We start from the raw sequence: 9,342 nt of genomic DNA on the forward strand, positions 1-9,342 counted from the left end.
GTAACTTTAAAGGCCAACTTCCTGTTCTAACCACCTATGAATGTTTCCAAAATCTCAAGAATTAGTATTATCCAGCAGCTATTCAACTTGTGGTTGTTTAGGTGGTTCACAGGAATGAGTGGCCATTGATGCTGTGGAAGGTAAGGAAGGTAACAGGAAAAAGATGGAATATGAAACAGACCTCAGAGAAAGGACTTGGATTTTTAAAATGTGAATGAAGAAAATCCAGTGAAATCACATACATAGAAGCACAAAGACAAGAGTACGTGAGGAGGAGTAGCGTGGTTAACTTCACTGGCAGGCCTGCAGTGCAGTAATCATTGCCAAAGCTTGAGTGGTAGTTAGGAAACAGATCGTAGAAAGCCAAGGTAAAGAATGTGGTCTTTGTGCTACAGAAAATAAAGGGCCATTAAAAGTTTTTGAAGACAGGTTGCTGATTGCAATGTCAGAAGATAAATGTGTCCATGGAGAAGTTGATGGATTAGAAGAAGAAAGACTGATAGAGGGAAACTAATTAGCTCCCGATTACAGTCACCAAGGTCTAGACAAGGACGGTGACAGCAGGAATGGTGGGAAGAAACAGCTGAGGAAAACTTGACTGAGCAAGATTTTAGAGGATCACATGTGTGAATGAAGGTAATGAGAAAGGGAGACTAAGCAGGCCCTTGCCCACTTACTCTTTTTTTTTGTAATTTAATTGAATTTTTTGTCTACTTACTCTTGTTAATGTGGATAGAATTGGCAGCAATCACTGAGCAGACTTGTGTGTGTGTGTGTGTGTGTGTGTGTGTGTGTGTCTGTCTGTCTGTCTGTCTGTCTGTTGTGAGGAAGCACAGAGAAAGATAGAGGGGGAGAGACAGATGGAGAGAAGAGGAGAACGGCCGTGTTAGGCTCTTATCTGACTCAATATTCTTCCTTTAAATGTCTCCTGTAAAACCTTTTTCTTCTATTGTGGAAAGTAACAAGGCTCTTAATAGTACTTTTAAGTTACTATTAAGACAGATTTAGTGTTTAATAAGTTCAGTGTCATTGTCCTGATGAACATAATTTTGATTGTTGAACAGTTAGTAGTACCACTTTGAGATTTTATTGTTTTACTCTTAAAAATCCTTCTCTTGGGCCTCTCAATTCAAATTGCCCTAAAACATCAACTACATTTGGCTTTTCATTGACTTGTCATCACCAATTGTCCCTTACCAGTTCAACTCATACCGTAGGACTTTTTTCTACCAAATGCCTTGGTCAGAGTTACCAGAGTCTATGTCCCCAGTTTTGTCATCTGTTTTGCCTGCTAACATATTTCCAGATACACAATATTAATATTTGCAAATGTTTCTCCTTTCAACTTATTCAAGAGGTTTTGCCTATGGCATTCTTCCAACTGACAGATTTGGAATGTCCCCACAGCCAAGTGTAATTTTCCCAAGTGATCAAGGAAAAAGAATGGCTATGCTTTCTGTCCTCTGTCCTTTGTGGCTGGCAGCCTTGGGTGATAACAGGTAGTACTGTTCTTACAGGATTCTTAAGTACATGTTTTATTCCTGCTAATCTCTTCAAGAACTATTCACAATCTGTACTTCCACCATAAAACATAACTCAATATATTTGCATTTTATGTTATCCAAAACATCTCTATTAGTAGCTTTATCAAAGCCACCATTGCATCCATGCCAATTATGTGCCAGAAAGTAGACAAATTTTAGGACTGTGTTTTAAAGAATTCCAATATTTTTACTTTAAGATCATATGCTTCCCTACAGATCTGTCACTGAAAGCAACTGCACAGTATTGACTATGAGCTGAACTAAAATGTGCTGATGACACTGTCATGCTGACCTAAGAATATGCTGATTACCAGTGTCATGAAGAGTGAGTAAATGACTCTCGTCCAAGGTTTGGGGTCACATTTGGCTTGGCAAAACTAACCACCACTCTTGGGTTCACTTGCTTGTAAGACGTCTACGTCTTATACAACTTTAGTAAAACAGGGTTGGATGGCCATAGTCATAGATAAATGGAGCACTGGAGTGAAAGTAGATTCAAGAGGCATTCAAGTCTCTGAGAGAATTTTGTATGTGATGAATTTGGTCCATAAGAAAAAGATAAATGATTCCATAAATACGGTTACAAAAATAAGTCTTGAGAGGAAAAACGAATTGTGATCTCACTCAATGTACAAAAATAATTTTTAAATCAATTAAAAAGTTAAAAATAAAAAACTAAAGCCATAAAAAGCAGAAGAAATAAGATTATTAAAATAAGATTATATTTTCATCTATAGTTTATATAAAGTTATTAAAGTATTAAAAATTTGATTTATTTATGCTAGTAGAAAGGACATTTGTATTAAGTAAAAAACAATTTCTTGATAATGTGAATAGTGTCATTCCTTTATATAATATGTGAATATGTATGAGTGCATATACATTTTTGTGCATACATGTGTGCATATGTGTGTTCCCACATGTACATGGAAAAAGATAAAGGTATAATTCTGTTAACAAAAGGCTGGCAAGAGAATGGTTTAGGGATGATTGGGATGCACTTTATTTTTCTTTTGTATTTTTCTCTCTTGCCTACAGTATATATTTTTATTTTTAAAAACTAAGCAAGGATTATTACTTTCAAAATAAAAGAATATTTATGTCAACCCTCCAAATGACAACAAATTTGTATTGTCTTATACTGGTGAAATGAGACAAACAGAGCTTCATCAGTTACTTCCAAAGTCCCTCCTGTATTCCCAGTTCATCTCCAGCTTATCATCTTGTGCCACCTCCCTCCAATGTTTCCTCTTAGAGGACACTGGAGATCAAGTTCTCCAGCCTACAGCTATGTCAGTTTGAATGTCACCTTTTCTGCAGATTCCCCTATCTAAATTATTGTGCTATCTTAAAGCACTCTGCATTTTTTCCTGGTATCACAATTTACCCTCAAAGATTTTGGATTTCCTTACTTATTACCTGCTTTATTATTTTGTAGCCATCATGAGGACAGGGACTGGGTCTGTTTTGTTCCATACTGAAATCTCATCATTTGACAGATAAGTAGATAATAAGTAAGTAGTGAATGAATGAATGGATGAGTCAATGAATTGCATGCATACCTAAATTACATGCATAAATGAGTAAATGAATTATTCAAGACAGAAACCACTAATTGCAAATATATCCACTAAGGAGAAAACAGAAACACAAATATCATTTATATATAACCAGATATCATTTACACATAACCAGAAGGGGATTTAAACAAGATACCCAGAGAAGTGGGTAATGAATGAACACTGTCTCTTGATTTTCTTAGAGTCTTTTCCAACAAAAAGCATGCCAGGAAGTGCTGAGTGATGAAGGTCAGATTTGTTATTTATAAAGCTGCCTGCATTTTCCAGCTGTATTTCAGGTCAGGACTGGCAAGATAACAAGATACCCAAGAGAGTTCTTCTTTGATTCTGTAAATGAATGTTCTAAAAGAAACATACTGGTGAAAGACACAGCCCTCAGACTCTGGAAGGAACATAATTCAGGGCTGGCCTGAGGGAGGGGGGAAAATCAATAGCCTTAATAGTGAATAAGCCCTGCTTCTTTAGAGCTCATGTTGGCAAAGGGGGAACCCTCCAGGGCACTGATATTGGCAGTGTCTCCATCAATTTCCTCTGGCTCTGCTTGATAGCAGATAACAGCAGGGCCTAGGGGATGCAAAGGGATTGGTTGAGCCAGGGAGAAGCAACCAGGGAAGCCCAGCTGGCTGGCAGAGCTGACTTCCCCCTGCTTGATTCCTTGCTCTCAGCCATTGGAAACCCCTGGGGCATCTACCAGGCAAGAGTCTGACCCTGGAAACATTAATTATATTCCAGAATTGAAATTAGAGCTCAAGTCTTGAGCGTTCTCTTCATCAGCCATTGTATTCTGCCACATAATCGGAAAGAAATTAAAAGATTTTCAAAATTAAGATCCTACCAATGAGTCTGATTCCTCTCAAATGATGAAAAGAACTCCTGAATATGGTCCTTCTCAATCCAATTGGCTAATGACAGATAGAGGTTTTAAACCCAAACTTTTTCTTTGTAACTATGGCCTGTGTTCTCTCCAAGAAAATGAAAATGGTTTCCTGTGACAGTATCCATTAATCAAAATCAATAGCCATAAAAGCAATTTTTTTTGTTTTGTTTTTGAGAGTAGAAACCATCTGGGAAGAGAAACCTGATTCTTTAGCAAAGAATCACCCTCAACCCCAATCCAAACAAAATTACACCTACAGCAGGAAAGCGAGGCCTCTTAAAAAAGAAGAAGAAATGGCATCATCTAACCCTTTAGATACTGTGCAGTCTTACTGCTTGAGTTTTTTGCTTGTTTATTTTTTTTGTTTATAATTTAGGCAATGACTTTAGATTCCGGGCTTTCCTTTCTAACTTTAATTGTGACATCATTCTAAAATCACACAGCCAAGAAAGGCTAAGTCCTCTTCATCCATCTTTTGTAAATAAAACTGTCTACAACTATGCCTGTCTTACGCTTTATAATAACTGCCCTCAAAGTAGTTCTATAGCACATACAATGTACATAGACTTGAGTATAATGTGCATATAATATTTATTTGGTCTATAACTCTTAGCATTTACAGATCAGTATATAGATATTTTGTATACTAGAGGTGATCTAATACTACATAAAATTAACCTAAAATAAGCTTGACTATAGGTCTGTGTTCTTTAAAGATAATTTAGGATGTGAGAAAATATAAGCTTAATGTGAGAGGAGAAACTGCCCTATTATTCCATTTTCTGACATATACTAGGAAATATAAGGCCTAATTACAAACCAACAATCTCTCATCTTACTGTTGATAGACTGAAAATTATTACTATTCATGCAACTTTGGCGCAGTTCTCTGTCAGTGTCTCTCTTAGGTTCTTCCAATTTATTTTAGTCTCTTGGAGAGTGAAACTTGGAGAAAGTCCACATGGTCCCAGTTCTACAGACCCAGACAATCTGACTCACCAAAGCTGAGATTTGTTGAGCTCAAGTTCTGCCTATGATCTTTGCTGATAGCAAGAAAGCTTGAGCTGTGCTTGGCTTAAAGGAAGAAATTGAAAAAAATCTAACTAACTTCAGTCATTTCTCATTCTCTCATGACTGCCCATAACAGCATTTTTTAAATGCAGAACAAGAGTTCCCATGCCTAGGAAGAAAGCAGGATAATTGCAGTACTAAAACTACTTGAAAAGAAAGCATTCTGTGTTCAAAAATGCACTGATCTTGTGGCACATTATGTTCTAGGATTTGAAGAAATTATCATTCATTCATTCATGTGATAAAACTGGCAGGATTAATTTTATCCTAAGAAAAGGTTTGACCTTGCCTGGAGGTTCTCCTACCTGTCTCTTTATGGAGGCTGACGGTCATCATTGCCTAATCTATAGGGAGAATAAACATTTTTCTAACAGAAGTAACATCTAAGGATAATTGTCTTACCCTTGTTTCAAAAATTAGTATTTACTTTTTCCTTTACTGTATAATAAGAACATATTTATTGAAGGAAATACTAGAAACACAGATTTTAAAAAGCACTCCATACAATATAACTGCAATTAACAATGATTAATAATAAATATATATATATGCATTCATATGTTAGTTTTTTAAATGACATAGTTTGGCAATGCTATCTTCCTTTAAAAATAGGAGTTCTATTGGGAATCTACAGGAGTTCTTCAGTCACAAGTGAGAGGTCACTCAGTGGTATATGGCTTAAAAGAAGGAAATCTTACCATTGAAAAGTTGGCAGATTGAAGCATGGTTTAATATAATATATCATTTCATAGACATTGTCAGCTCATATAACCTATGAGCTATATATTGTACAGGCAAAAACAAGTGTCTGCTATGTAATGCAATGTAAATGCTTTTACATGTGATCAAAATAAATATTAAAATAAATATCCTTACATATCAACAAATAAGTTTTTATAGCTTTAACAAGGAAGATATTCTATTTTAGACATATCACAAGTTATTTAATCAACTGCCATTGTTGAGCATGTGTAGAAAGTATGAAGTAGTGATTTAAAAAAACAAGTGCTCCACGTATGAAGGAATACAGCTGTAATCCCAGTCAGAAACAGGAGGCTCATGAGTTGGAGGCCAGCATGGGCTATAACCCTGCTTCAAAAAAAGAGAGACAGGCTAAGAACTGGTTGATTAACTTTGGACAAATAATTATTTAATCTCTGGGGGGGTTATCTGTAAAATGAAGAAAATAATGGAACTTACCTAATAGAATTGTTTTAAGTTTGAAATGAGTTAATTTATGTAAATTGTTCATGGAAGATTCTAGTATACAGTAAGCATCCAATGAAAATGGTATTACTGTTATTGCTATTATTATTCTCACATTATTTAATATCAGAGTGAAGAATGTATTTCCAAATTTGAGGTGAGAAATTTGGCATGGATTTTCTATTCACTTAAGTTTAGATTTTGTAATTTATATTTCTGTTATGATGGTATTATACTATTATTATTATTGTTGTTTAATGTCAGAGTAAAGAATATATTTCCAAATATAAGGTAAGAAATTTAACACTTTTTCTATTTGCTTTTCTTGTAAGCTTCAGTTTTAGAATCACTATTTGTGTTATTGTTATTTTTATTAGATACTTTTTATAAATAGATACTTTTGATAAATGCATCTTGTGTTGTAATTAAACGAATAATTGTGCACATTTAAAACATTTTAATGTCAACAACCAGCTACCTTAGAGCATGGTATCTCTATCCAGTTTCTCATTTTATTTTTTATCTCAAAATATATATTAAAGAAATGTTTGTCAAGAAACTATCTTAGGTGTTATTTTCTACTATGTGAGATTCATTTCTGATTTTTTTATGCATAAAAGACAAGTGGAATGAGAATGAAATTCTAGTCTTGCAATTTTCTCCCTTCAAAGCCCTACAGATGTCACTTTATCACTCTTCTGTTTTGCAGATAGAGAAAGTTTAAATTTTGTTCCATTTGTACGTAAACTCTCTTTGAGCCCTGTGTGGTTTTACTTTATACTTTGGCCAAGATAACTTAGGTGTAAGTCTTTTTCATTGATACTACCTAGAGTATAGCAATCCCATTCAATGTGTCCCCTTCTGAGGAAAGTTTTCTTCTATAATATCTCGAATTGTTCATCTTATTCCATTTGTTCTCTTGGGGCACAACTGCCCACATACTAGCTTTTCATTCCTCCCCATCCACATTTGCCCCACAGATCTCCATTCTTCTCCACTGTGTTCTGTATCTTGAAAGTCTGACCCTTGTGACTGGGTAACACTGTATAACCTGGTTTACTTGGCCCTCTGCCTTTCATTTGTGTGTGGCCAATGAGAGACATCTGCAGGAGATTAGAGACAGGAAAAGTTACATATTTGATCCCTCTGTTCCCTCTCACCAGGATAAGGCTTAGCAGTGCCTAAATTTTTCTACCCCAGCACAGCTTCTGAAGGCAAGCTTTTATTATTTCTCTATATTTCAATACTACTTGCTTCTTACCCCTTCTGACCTGAAAGTGGTAACTCACCTCACTAGCTCCAGGTGCTTCATCAGCTCTTATTGATTTTACTTAACCTTGTCCATTCCTGCCAATTGAACCCTTGATTACTCTACTGAATTATTTATTTCCTGACATTACCTTTACTCATTTACTAATATAATCATTTTTCTCTTGTTTTCCTCATATTTTTGTCTTTTAATTGTATTAAAGTTTCTCAGTTTTGTGTATGGTAGCACTTTAATGCCTTCAGTTTAGGTACTTTAGTATTATGTTTCTTCAGTGTCCTTGTGTATATCTAGTTACTTTTTCACCTTAATTAATTGCCTTTTCATGTCAACCTATTATATTTTAATAACTGCTATTCCTCACTCTGTAGAAGACATGTTTCTGCTGGCAGATGTTTACTGAAATTTTTTCCAAAGCCTACAGGTGATGATTTTCAAAAACAATCTTTTATTCTAAACTGTCTCGTAGCTATCCCCTTTTTTACTTGGCAGATTTTGTTTTGTTATTGTTATAGTTCTCTCTCTCTGTCTCTCCATAGTCTCCCATTTTTTCTCTGTATTTCTCTTGGATCCAGATGGAAGCTGTGCAATCAATTACACGGTGACCAGCCCAGATGTTTCCCTCCCTTTCTTCCCCATTATTCTCTGAGTTGTATGACCTTTGCCTATATTAGGAAAGATGCTGACAGTGAGCATGATTCACCATGCAAAAGCTCCCAGGGCTGCCCAGCTCTTCACTATTGCACGTTCTAGGTCTTAGAGTCATGGAGACATCTTAGAAGAGTTGAGAAGTATTTGTGTTCATTTCTCAGGTGATCTCTTTTTCAAGAAAGAAAACTGTGATATGCCAAGAAGTAGTAAGCGCTAATGATTAGGAGCTCAGATGCTCTTCTGCTGGTGATGATGAGACAGATTAGAGGGACTCACCTCTTTGTGGAGCACTAGGGCAGGAGTTAAGTGTTCTTAGAGCACTGGTGAATAAGGTTAAATCACTATTAATGTTAATGATAAGCCTTTATTATAAGTGCTTCTTTAAATGTTTATTTTTCCTTTAAATAAACTAGGATGCTAGGGGCTGAGACAATTTGACCTCCTAATGACCACTGTTAAACCCTTCATGGTGCCCTGGCTGTCATGACGGAAGAACCATCAGTTAAGCAGCCAACTCAACCAACCTCAGGGTAGCACCAGCTGCATAGAACACTCCACAGACTCCTTGAGGAAGCTGCATGCCAACCACAGCTACCTGCTGCTGGAACACAACTCTGGCTCCTGAAGGAACTGTCCTAACCGTGACTGTGCCACACTTTTCACCATCTAAGCATTGGTGAACCCATGACTTTTCCACCCATGACAGAAGAAGAGTACTTCCCTGGGTGGTACATCAGAAGACCTGTGATTGGTGAAGTTACTGTTCTTCATTTGGATGAGGGACTGCTGTTATTGGTGCACGTGCTGTCCTTCATTTGCCATAGCCCTTTTCTGGCTATATAAACAGGCTGTTTGGCTCATTTTGTGAGCCAGCTGGAAGACACCTTCCTGTTCTGCCTCCCTGATGTTGCAACATAAGGTCCAATAAAAAGTTTCTCCTGAGTGGTCTCTTTTGCATAGTTTTGATTTTTGTCATTAATAGAGTGGGCAGAACTGGTAACATGAAGAGAACATGGTAGAAGTGGCAGCAGAACTATTACAGTGATAAAGGTAGCAGCAACAGCAAAGATGGCAGTGGCCACCACTTCAGCGGTGACAGCAGCAATAGCAGCAGTAGTGATGAGAGAGCAGCTGAAGAGTTCCAGA

At 36.4% G+C, this 9,342-nt stretch overlaps 1 long non-coding RNA gene across 1 annotated transcript; it reads left to right on the forward strand.

Moving 5' to 3' along the window:
* The first annotated feature begins 335 nt into the window (after positions 1–335).
* Positions 336–9,104, forward strand: LOC141422375 (uncharacterized). The gene is made up of 3 exons (XR_012446920.1): positions 336–636; positions 1,761–1,869; positions 8,610–9,104. It is a non-coding gene; the product is annotated as an uncharacterized lncRNA (long non-coding RNA).
* The last annotated feature ends 238 nt before the right edge of the window (positions 9,105–9,342 follow it).

Source organism: Castor canadensis, chromosome 4 (genome assembly GCF_047511655.1).
Source record: "Castor canadensis chromosome 4, mCasCan1.hap1v2, whole genome shotgun sequence".
Taxonomy (NCBI): domain Eukaryota; kingdom Metazoa; phylum Chordata; class Mammalia; order Rodentia; family Castoridae; genus Castor; species Castor canadensis.